Below are 12616 nucleotides of genomic sequence, written 5' to 3' on the forward strand. Positions count from 1 at the left end.
GAGCATTGTTAGAGACCTTGCTCTTTCCTTGGAGGAATTCATGTCTATTTGAATTCTTAGTAGTAATGAGAGATCTTGTAGACATGTGAGTGGCCTCTTATAAGGTATTTAGATTTCAAAAAAGCTTTTAAAGATGTCTGCCAACTAAAGCTCTTTAAGAAAAAAACCTCCTAAGTGAAAGTTTGATGGCCAAATAACTGATTAAAAGGGTATGAATATTCAATATATAGCAAGATTGTAAATTTCTGCAAAATTCTTCACCTTTAGAAAGAAGGTAAAGGAGATGCATTTTCAAGACTGCACATAACCCATCAAATAGGGAAATAATGAAGCTGCAATTTAAAATCAAACCAAATGTGAGACTTCTCTGCTGACATCAATTTAAAATGTTGATTTCTTTTTGAGGAAGAAAATTGCAAAGATGAACATTGTCAGAGAATTGCAGAATTCCACACTCATGGAAGTTCAGTCCAAATAGATCAGTAAGACCTGTAATCCAAATGCAACTGCCAGTACAGGACTTTCTAGCTGTGGAAGCCTGTGTGTGAAGCTAGGAGTGCCTGCCACCGGCATGACACACTGACCTTCATAACTATTCTAGTCTTTCCTTTGGTGTCTGTCCTTGTTTGAGACAAAATACCCCTGGTATGAAACAGCATGGCAGATAATAAGGATTGTTTAAATATTCTGGATGCTATATTTTGAATATAGCTTCTTTTGAAATAAATTACAAAATTCTCATTGATCTAATTAGGGCACTTAGAATATATTCACATGTTTAATTAAGGTAAAATGTGAACTAATTTAAAATGTTGGATAACTTTGGAGCTAGCTTGCCATGGCCATACTGAAAAACTTACTTGTCATTTCTACAGACACAAAATGTGCCCTAAATGCTATTGCTATCAGAAATGTGATAGGAATGTGTGCTACTGGAAAAGAAGCAAAACTACCTACATTAAAATAATCTGAGGAGTGAAATTATATGAAAGGATCTTTGCCTTTGTTGTTTTTTTGTTTTTAATACAGTGTTACTTAGTTGTCTTTTTTGTGGTGAAATATCAATTAGTTTCAGCTGTGATTCAGTGTTATAGTAACTGCGGCCCAAATCATGACTTTACTTCAAACTAAGTTCTTTGAAAAATCATTGGTAGTGTTTATTGTGACTTAATTTTAACTCTCGACATATTGGATGATTTTTCTAACTAGTTATGATGACATTTTCCAACCAATTTAGCACAAATATTTTAATGCACTTTTACAGAAACTAGAAAAGATAGGCATACACTTTTTTAACGTAAACAAAATAGAGGTAGTATAGACAAAAGTGGCAAAGAACAAAAATGTAAACTCCTATGTTTTTGACTAATAAGCATTGCACTTTATAATTCAAAGTAGTGAAGAAAGGCAAGTTTAATGTGTTTTGCTAATGAGCTTTCAGCAATACATGAGCAACACAAGTTGTTAATTTTCATCATCAATGGAAAGAGAAGTCTTGTACTAAAAATTACTGCTATTCATCGTAATTCTAGCATTCGCTGTTAGGAGATGTGTCTTAATTTTTTTGTGGCATCTTTCTATGGTTTTACTAAATGGTCCATGCAATTAGCAATCCACATTCCCATTGCTAGATTAGAAGTACAGTTTTCTTTAAATTGTTAATTAAACTTAGTTTATATTTATCACCTATCTCAGGACTTAGCGTCCTATGAATAACTAGCCCAGCTGTATCATTTCATAAGGCAATAAAGTACTGTAGAAATATTATTCACTTAATTCATTAGCCTTCTTGGGAAATTCCCTCTGGCCTAGAGAAAATCTGTATGGCAAAATAGCCAGCCATCATTGTGAAATGATCACCAGTACTGTTATCATGATGGTAGGGAAAGACGGTTTAACCCATTGCTTCATGGGCTACAATACAATCCAAGTTTCATTCTAATACAGGAAGAATAAAACCTTGAGCAAATAAGCCAAATTCTTTGTATTCAATTACTTGAGTATAATGCATTACACATAACTTTGCAATGAATTTTGAAAAGTTACTTTGTGCACGACAGAGTTTTGTATCTGTTTAGTTTTTCCTCCGGTGCTTATCTTTGCAAATAAATACCACAGAAAAAACACCTAGAGTCATAAAATTATAGACAAATTTGTTGGAAAAAAAAAATCCATCGAGTGCTATCAAGCACAGTAAACTCCAACTGAGGGAATCCTAAATTATAATTCCTTAAGAGTTGAGACATATTCTAACTATCAGTGCAAACTTGCCTTGTTTTTATATTCTTCCCTAAGAATTCTCTCCTGGGCTGCTTTGGTTAGTGAAGGAGGTAGATACCCTCCCTTGAGGTGCTTATAGACACTGATGAGATTCCTCTCTCAGCCTTCTCTTCTCCAGGCTGAACAGGCCCAGCTCCCTCAGTCTTTCCTCATAGGGCAGATGTTCCAGATGCTCCCTCAGCAAGTTTGCTGATGGCATGAAACTGGGAGGAGTAGCCGATACCCCAGAGGGCTGCACTGCCATCCAGAGGGACCTGGACAGACTGGACAACTGGGTGGTGAAAAACCTCATGAAATTCAACAAGGCCAAGTGCAAGGTTCTGCACCTGAGGAGGAATAACCCCAGACACCAGTACAGGCTGGGGACTGACCTTCTGGAGAGCAGCTCTACGGAGAAAGACCTGGGTGTCATGGTGGATGATAAGTTGACCATGAGGCAGCAGTGTGCCCTCGTGGCCAAGAAGGCCAATGGGATCCTGGGCTGCATTAAGAAGAGCGTCTCCAGCAGGTCGAGGGAGGTGATCCTGCCCCTCTACTCAGCCCTGGTGAGGCCGCATCTGGAGTATTGTGTCAGGTTCTGGGCCACACAGTACAAGAGGGATGTGGAGCTGCTGGACAGAGTCCAGCGCAGGGCCACAAGGATGATCAGGGGCCTGGAACATCTGCCCTATGAGGAGAGGGTGAGGGAGCTGGGCCTGTTCAGCCTGGAGAAGAGAAGGCTGAGAGAGGAATCTAATCAGTGTATATAAGTACCTCAAGGGTGGGAGTGCAGAAGATGGTTCTGGTCTCTTTTCACTGGTGGCCACTGACAGCACGAGAGGTAATGGCCACAAACTGAAGCACCAAAAGTTCCACAGGAACTTAAGGAAACATTTTTTAACAGTGAGGGTGACAGAGCACTGGAACAGGCTGCCCAGAGAGGTTGTGGAGTCTCCTTCTCTGGAGATCTTCAAAACCCGCTTGGGCGCGGTCCTGTGCCATGTGCTTTAGGTGACCCTGCGTGTGCAGGGGGGTTAGACTAGATGATCTCTAGAGGTCCCTTCCAACCCTAAGCATTCTATGATTCTATGATTCTATGATTCTGTTGTGATGGTTATTTCCATGTTGCTGGAGAGTAAGAAGAAAAACCTAAACGACAAAACTAATGATAATAATTGTAATATGTGATCAAAACTCTTCCCAGCCTCCCCAGTTTATATAGAAGCAAAAAAGCTTCTATATAAAGCTAGACATTTTTGTCAATCTCATGATCTCTGTCATATTCAGATTTCTCATGCACCAAATGTAAATCATAAATCCAGTCCCGCAAAATGCTAAATCTAGCAATTATGAATATCGATGAAGCAATTTAGTACAAACTTTAAAAGTGTTAGAAAATTTTCGCATGCTATGCTCACTCTACCATGTATCTGTAGCTGGTAAGGGATCTCAACCACAAGGACTATCCTTGACTTGAGTGGTGTCCCTTTTCAAGGTGTGCAGCTCAGTACCAATCTCTGGAGCTGTGCTCATACTTTTGAGATAAGATGACTGACTTATTTTTGCATATTAGCTGAATTTTTGCTGAGACCAGCTTAGTTAGTCCTAGGATAATATGCTATAGCTGTCTCTGTTCCAAGAGTCCATCAGAACATCCCTCAGCAGGATGTAGTCGTATGGTTAATGCTCAGTGGGTAGAGATTAAGGAGGCACAACAGTCAGAGAGCACCACTGAGAGAACCAAGTGGCTAACGCTTGAATAGGCCTCTGTGTGGGAGGTCAGGTCAGGGTGCGGAAGTAGCACACCAGTCACATATGCCCTCCACCTCCAAAAGGGAAAAAAAGAGACAGAGACAAAACAAAACAAAACAAAACAAAGCAAACAAACAAACAAAAGAGCAAGGCCAACAGGACTGTGTTTGGATATTTGGCTAGAGGCTATTCTACCCAGCTTAGAGTACAGCATTTGTCTCACTGTTCAACCTGCACAGACACAATGTTAGATTTTCCATTCCCCCAAAGATGTCAGACAATAAGAAAATTGTGATGTCTTCTATATCTCTTGTAAACTTCTGAAGTTGATCAAATATATAAAAATATATGTAAGATTTCTAAAGTTAGAAGAAAAGAAAGCAAGAAGAGCTGTGACATAGACTAGTGGAAAAAGTTGCTACTCAAAACTCTTTATTCTAGTGCTGTGAAAGAAAAAAAAAATCTGCTTTTATCTGTGCACCTAGATGAAACCAGATATTTGATCTTTCCAGATGAATATATATCAGTTTACTTTTTGGAGCCATTCAAATATTGAAAAAAACATCTTCAGTTAGGATAACTTGGTTTTAAATTTCTTGTGAATATTTTGTTGGAATTGTTTTATTTTTAAAATATAGCATGATGATGAATCATGTGATTTATTCTTCTTCCTAAAAAGACTAGTTAGACAAGGAGCACACAGAGGAAAAAAAAAAAAAAAAGAAAAAAAAGAAAGATTAAAGAAAAAAGAAAAAAAAATAGCTTCTTTTAAATATTCTAAAGTAACACTTATTTAGGGAAAACTGTGTTTGACTACCAGGCCTCTCATTGTAACAAAACAAGCAGTTGAAGTAACTGGTAAAATAACTGCTGTATCAACAAGCTACGTGCATATTTCAAAAAGTCAGGATAACATTGCTATTCAGCATGCCCATTCAAACATACAAAACAGAATAAATTCTTCCACAGCATAGTCCCTAAGTGATAAAGATTTATTCATATTTTACCTTGAGTGATCTCTAATTAGAACTATTTGTGTGTTAATGATGCATAGTAGTAAAGTAAACAGAATGCTTAAACCTCTGTGGTAATCATGCATTTCTCAAGCAACCAAATTAAAAAGAAAAAGGAAATAATCTCTAAAATTTTTTTTTAAAAAAGAGTGGATGTAACAACATGCAAAATATTTTGCAATTTGATTAGAGCAATGAAGAGACCACTGTTGAATGAGTAGGACATGGAGCCATGTGATCTGGACACTTGGTCATTCTTATTTGCAAACAGTGGGAGAAACGTGTCCTCCTGAAAGTCATGGAAGAAATGTATCTGGGGCACAGAAACAGGGGGAAAAACAGGTAGCTTAACTGAATCATAAGTCAGATTTCACAAATATGTTCATGCATAATTTTCCCCTCCATTGGCCTTGTTCAGTGGAATGTTGGTTCATTCTTCTGCGGTAATTCTTACATTGCCATGTGTAGCCCTAAAGCAATTTTGTAAGAGTGACATCTAATGCAGGAAACAAATTATATTCTATCCTTGCTTTGCAGTAACATATACTGATAATGTGAACGGCTATAGAATGCTAGTTACTCCAGTAAAATTCAGTCACTCTTTCCTTAAAAGTTCTTGCACATAATACAGATTTTATAACAAAATCTGCTTTTTGTAAGGGTAGGTTGCAAATAGCAAATTGTTTTGCTGCCCACAAAACCTCATCCAGACATGTTTTCTCATCAGACAAGCATGATTCAGGTCTACATTATTGCCTACTTGATAAAACACATGGTCCAATGATGAATGTGCTAGATGAGGACACAGGACCTGGCAACACTCTCAGGGCTCTCAGAAATTTTAGATTGGAATGAATTCATAAATCATATTAATCAGAGAATGGCCATTTTTAGGTTGCTGCAATACTTTTTATATAGTCTGTTTTTATAGCAACAAATTGTTACTAATGAAATCAAATTACATACCGTAATCCTATTTATGTACAGTATGTACAGGAAAAGAAAAACAAAATCCTCTCTATTCCAAGATGTTTTCTGTTGGAAGGATAAATTAGTTTGCATTTTTGTTTTAGAGACCACAAGCCCTAAAATAAAGAATCAGCTTCTAATTAATACTTAATATCCTTGCAAGAAGACTCTAACTTCTGAAATTATAGTTCTGAGCTGTGATATGCATAAAATTTTTAGTTTATTTCACATAAACTAAACTGTTATTTCCAAACTAGTCAGTTGGTGCTGGAGGTTGTCTGGACTTTGCTATCTAATGCAGACATCCTGGCCTTTCCTTTAAAGCAGTCATGCATCTTCTAGGTTATCAATGGTCATTCAAACTGCTGTTCTCTTTGACTTTACTGTTAATGCCACTAGCTTTGCACCCTTTAAGTTTTTCTCACAAGCATATCTGTGACTTCTAGGCTGTTTTGGAATTCCTTACCAAAATAACTTGTATGACCTATGTATATTTTCATAAATTCCATATAAGCATGTAAAATAGTCATATCTGCTACACTGTACACCGGCAGCACAGTGTCTATGCTGCTGGATTAACAATGTAAAGAGTTTCTCAACCAATATTTGTCTAGAATCTGTGACCATATCTCCTCTTAGAGCGTCGTTCTTTTCTAGATCTTCTTTATGTCACCTTTCTTTCATTGCTTACTTCATCAACTAATACGTAATCTCTTTTGAAAGTCTTTTTTGTTTCAACTTCCTACAGAGGCTTAAGGGAATTGTAATTCCTGTTCCAAAAATGCTTAGTAATGCAAGAAATCAAGATATGTAACAACCAGTGTTCAAGAAAATACATTCCTGGAGGATCCAGGAGCAAGTAAAAGCTGTTCTGTTTAGATATTTCAAGGGAAATTTTCAAATAGAAATGTGCAGGAAAAATAAACCAGTGAAACTAGATATATGTTTTTATTGCATACACTGCTTCTTATCTATGTTAATTAAGGATTAGTTGTTGAGTCATGAGATCTCAATGAGAACATATTATTTTTTCCCCTTTTAAAATCTGTTGTTATTCTTGAAAATGCGTAAGTAGGAAATAACTCGATTTGATTTGTAGAATCTGGATGAAGCCAGTAGCATTGTAGTTAGGAAATGAATATTTATAAACTAAGTTAACCTAAGCAAATTTGTTACAGGATCAGTGAGACAAACACAAAACCCAACAGTTCCATGCAACCATTTGCAGTTATTTCATCATAAAAACACATTTTAATTTCTCATCTTGTCTGCTGTTGTACCTCCATAAAGTGCTTTGAGACACAGTTTTGATGAACACAACTCTATTGTGTTAGAGCTGTGGGAGTTACAGATGTCTTATCTATAGAACAATATGCCTTCTGGAAGTAGGTTTCTAACATGCCCTATCCAATAAAGTGAGCATCTCGTATTATTTAGCGGTAGAGATGTTACTGTATGTTCTTTATAATTCTTCCAGGTTGTCATGAATATCCCTGATTTTAGCTTATTGGTTGGCATACTTTGTTTATAGGTTGTGCACATTTTTTAAACGCATTAGTCTTTATCTAACACCAGATACCTAAAAAGGCATTCAGGTACCTTGTAGGTCTTTAAAATGAAACAGTGGTGAAAGCTAAACTAGACAAATTAAAGCAAACATAGACAAATTATAGGCAAATAGCTATGGTATATGTGTCAGTAGGCATACAGAGATTTTAATGAGTTAAATTTTATTTTCAGAAAAAAATGTTTTTGGCTAGTTCTTAGAGAACAAAGTGAAAAGATGTCCAAATTGACATCTACTTTTCTCTTTCTCCTGTGTAAGAAAAAACAGAGCTATTATTTAGAACGTCAGAAAGATATCTATAGAGTCTGTGCTAAATTCTCCTTTCTCGGGAAAGGTTACAGAGGTTGCTAGCCTGTCTAGACAAGAAAATAAGTTGATCATTAATAAATAACACATTGTAAAGGTGTTACAGCATGCATACTTCCATTTTAGAATATGTTTACTAGTGAGATTCTTGGCATAACATGCTTCAATAAGTTAGACATAGCTTCAAAAGGAAAAACAAGGCAGAATCTGTTAGTTAAGACTAAGGACCTATGATAGAACTGAGCCCACTGTTCCCCAGGCTATTAGTAGAAAGTAATAAATCTCAGCCCCCCAAAGCCAAGTATTTTTTTTCTGTTACTTGCATTCACTTGCCAAGTGGTCAAAAATATAAAACAAATATGAACGTAAAAGAAATAGTTTAATTTGTCATCAGACTGCTATGTGGATTGGTAAGGCAGAACTGTATGTTTGCAGCAGTATTAAAGCTGCTTTGCTGATAGGAATTTCTTGTCCAGGAAGAATTTAAAGTCTAAGTACAGAAGAAAACAGATGGCTCAAGACAGTACAAACAGAGATGGAAAATGTTCTGTGAAGGCATTCTTCTGATAATTAATGATAAGATTAGTTAACAAAAAGATAGGATAAATGAGATGCATTAAGTGTGTATGGACCTTCATAGTTTGCAAATAGGGGGAATTATCATGGCACTAAGTTTCTCTACCATCTTCTATGATCATATATCAGGCTTGCTTACACCAGGGCCTTCAGCTTTTTAACTGTGTGTGCAAGAGGGCTTTGTAGATGCATTTTCTTTGTTGTGAGTACTCCAAATGAGCTCGAGGCTAAATATAAAATGAACACACTATATGCAACACATGCAAAAATAGTGTTAAAGAAGATTGATGTTTGAAATTTCATCAGCACCTGAGAAATATCAAAGTTTAATTAACAAGTCATGCAATGGTGTATAGAAGCTTTGAATATTTATGATGGCATTATAATTTTTGGAAGGCACCAAGACAAGCATGACATGAAACTGGGAAATGTTTTCATTCATTTCAAATGTTTTTCAAAATGTTTTTAAGTGAATCAATTACAAAAAAATGAAAAAAAAAGGAAGAAAGGCACTGATTTTAAAATTTTAAACAAATAGAATGACCAATAAATGCTTAAAATATTTGAAAATTTTATCTCTAGTGGATTCTTTTCTGGGATTTCTTTATTTTTATGCTATCAGATATAGGGAGAGTATATGCAAACCAGTGTTCCTAAGATTTAATTTGTGCAAATAAGTATGCAAAAATGAGAAAATGTACTCAGTAAGACTGTAAATGCATCCTTAATTCCACTTCCAAATGTATATTATTACAGGGTGGTTTGTCCCAGTAACTTGAGGCAATCTCTGCGCATCTACTGGAAAACAAAGCAAAACAAAACAAAAACACCACTGCCAAGTTTTTTTCCCTTCCTTAGAATAATTTTATCCCCATATAATCATAACCCATATTTCTGTGTTTATCTGAGCTTCTCCTCTGGCATAAAAAATCTTCTTGCATCCTATATGAAGCAAATATGGCAGATGGTCTGGTATAGCTCAATTCTTTTGATTTCTAACTTCCAATGCATTTTAACATGAGAAAAAAAGAAAATATATCTGTGGGCACTGCAGAAAGAAACCATTAAATAGAAAGTAAAAGAGTAGTCTCCAAACTTACTTTTCAGCCACATCAGGCATCTTTAGATCATTTAAAAATCCACTTAATCTTAGTCTTTCTGAGTCAGAACATGTCTAGGTTTATCTTTTGAAAGGCATGCCTAGCCAGTCAGGAAACAACTTTGAATAGTAAAAATCCATATCACTTTCTGTCTCAGGTCTTCATGTTCCCTGCCTATCTACAAGATAAATCCTTCAAAAGATTTTGATACACAATAATGTCTAATTCTCTGAGTTTTTTTTTTTTTCTAGAGGTGATACAAAGAGAAGTTCATTGTTTTTCATTCATTCATACCAAAAAAAAAAAAAAAATAGACAGACTGTTTATTTTGAATATCTTACTCCAGTCTAAGTAGTGTTTACAGCCTTACATTCGCAACATTACAGCTGTTGTGCAATTTGTACTCGTAGTCCAGCCATCTTAGTATGTTGTCTTTCATATGTCACTTACTGGTGACATTAAAAAATATTCTACTATAAATTAGTTGATAGAGGATTTTGGATTTTTTTTTTCATATGGACTTCTACAGAAGTAGAGTTTTATTCCTGTGTAGGAGGAGGAAACAATTGCTTAAAGAAGGAAAGTGTCATCAGAAAAAGACTAACTCATAGTATTAATAGTATTATTTTTTCCTTTCAGACCAAGCTCTCTAACCTCCTCTTATTGTACCAAATATCACTATCAAATACAAAACCAAAACATTTTAAAGACATGGAGCTGCCTCCACCTCAGAAATCCAATGAAAGCATTTAAAACTAATCAGGACTTCCATGTGGACAGTTCCTGTTTTCTCTTTCCCTTTAAAAGGCATTAACTATCTTCAAGTGAAGTGGAAATTCCATTTAGGAGTTTAGGTGACAACTGAAGTATGAAACCACATGAAGCAATAAAGTATTGGAAAAAACTGAGTGCATAATTTTAGTCTACCAAATCGTACCCTCTCTTGCAGTCTTGCTGGTGGAAAATTCCTGGCATATCTGAGTCTTATTTAACATTCAAAGAACTGTTGAACCTCTTCTGGCATGGAGTTTTTGAATCTACCTCTTTTATGGCCTTTCTAGTCATAAGTTCACAATATTGCTATGGAAGATGGACTCAATTGCATCGGCTAAGTCAGATTTTGTTTAGAGAGAATGTAAAATAACAAAAGGCAAAAAAGAGGATTAAGAAAAAATGCTGAGAAAATAAAATGTACTAAGGAAAGACTACTAGCAAAAATAAAATATATCTACAGCTGAAGTATTTTTATGTACTAAGGCAAATGAAAGGAACAGTGATGCAATCTAGTCCCCATTCGGTCCTATATATGGGCTCAATATGGGCTGCCTTTTTTTTTTTAAAAAAAAAAAATCTAATTGAAGCTTAATTGCTCTTTTGCTGTTTTCATTTGCTTTGGACACCTTAGGATCCAGGGCAACCTTGACAAAATTCCACAATTCTCATATTAATCATTGCAATCTGACAGTACTCCGCAATGTTCAAGGTTGGTAAATCCCTCATAGCATTGAAACCTTAACTTCCAACATGAATAGTATCTTAAACTTTTGGGAGGTACTGAGCACCCTGAAAAATCTGCTGTGACTGAATTTTAGTGATGAGAGTTTACGTGTTCTGGTACATAAGCATGTAATTTTATTTAAATAGTATGCATTTCAATTCAGACATATTAAGTTATTTAAATAACATTTCTTAATGTTCAGAATTGTAAGAAATATAACTATACTGAAGTATGGGGAAAGAGTCAGTGAATCAAAGAGAATACATATCAAGGGCTTCAAAACTGGAGATAAGTATTATTTACTTATAGTTTGTTGGTCTAGAAGGGGAACACTTCAATTAAGTCAGGATATCGCTAAGTGAGATTACTTAAATTTCAAGCTCTTGTTGTGATCTCAGTGAATCTTACATTACATAGTTTTTCCATGTTTTGTTGGTGCTGTTTTTATGTATTTTTTTTAATCATTTTTTTAATGAGTTAGCGTAAATGAGAGAGGTCATTTTCCTGTAAGAAGACAGGGCATTTGGAGATGGGAGTGCTGTCCCTGTTGAGCCTTACAGCAGGCTATTGACAATCTCTACAAGATTCTCAAGTTGCATGAAATGTTGAAGATTAATAATCTTATTTGCAATGTCCTTTACTTTACAGATCTGTGCGAATGATACAGGCCACAGCTGGATCTAATTAAGATTTTGTTAGAACATATATATACAGGAGAATGATGGATTGACATTTATTCTTTTGTACTCAGCAAGAAAATATTACTTTATCTTAATCAAATGAAAGTGACTTCTTGAGTTTGCATTAAATAATGTGTTAGCATTATTTATCTCTGCTGAATTTTTAAAGGAAGAAATTTAGAAATATAAATATTTAAGTATTCAAGCTTTTTTTTTTCTTCTCCTAATACTCCAGCTATGAGAACAATGGCATGTTTTTTTTTGATTGTTTTTATGCTGAGATATATTTGACTTTTTTGTATTTCCAATAGTCAAATAATAAAATCTACATAGACTTTAAGCAGGTTTATACATTTCCTTATGCTTACATAACATAAACAAAAATCATTACTGCCAAAATCTAATAAATACTGTTCTCCTTAAAATAGGTTGGATTTTAAAATGGTTTCTTTTGGCCTGTAGTCAAAAATTTGCTCCTAAAATTTTATGTGATTTGATGGCAGAATATTTGGCTTCCTATTTTAGCCATTACCATTTGTACCTGGAAAATAGAGGTTACTGCTGTATTTGCTCTTCTATAAATGCTGTAAGTAACAGACAGTAACTCTGTATCAGTTTATTTTGCCTTACAGTTGACTTCGATGACATTGACAAAACCCAAGTAATGTGGTACTCAGTACTACATAATTACAGCACATTTATTTATATTAGATGCTTTAGTTGTACTTCATGCATTCTATGAATTGGATACCCAATAAAATATTTATCAGATGTCTTATAAGACATTGTTTTGGAGCAAATAGAAACTAAACACCATCACCTTCATATAAAGCAGTTAGCTTCTTCCCTTAGTGTCTGAAAACGTTATCTTTGTTCCAGGATTTAGCAATGTTTTA

General features: G+C 35.1%; 1 long non-coding RNA gene across 2 annotated transcripts in view; it reads right to left on the reverse strand.

Annotated features, from left to right (window-relative positions):
- The window catches only part of LOC148595234 (uncharacterized), a 684188-nt gene that overhangs the window by 261656 nt on the left and 409916 nt on the right, over positions 1 to 12616 (reverse strand). The window contains exon 1 of one of the 2 annotated variants that reach the window (XR_015913214.1): positions 8925 to 8942. The exons of the other annotated variant lie outside the window; for it this stretch is intronic. This is a non-coding gene — a long non-coding RNA (uncharacterized LOC148595234). Of the gene's footprint in view, positions 1 to 8924; positions 8943 to 12616 lie in introns of those variants that run through there. 2 annotated transcript variants of the gene reach the window in all.

Source organism: Tinamus guttatus, unplaced genomic scaffold (genome assembly GCF_059628265.1).
Source record: "Tinamus guttatus ecotype Peru unplaced genomic scaffold, ASM5962826v1 Tinamus_guttatus_pri_ptg000138l, whole genome shotgun sequence".
Taxonomy (NCBI): Eukaryota; Metazoa; Chordata; class Aves; order Tinamiformes; family Tinamidae; genus Tinamus; species Tinamus guttatus.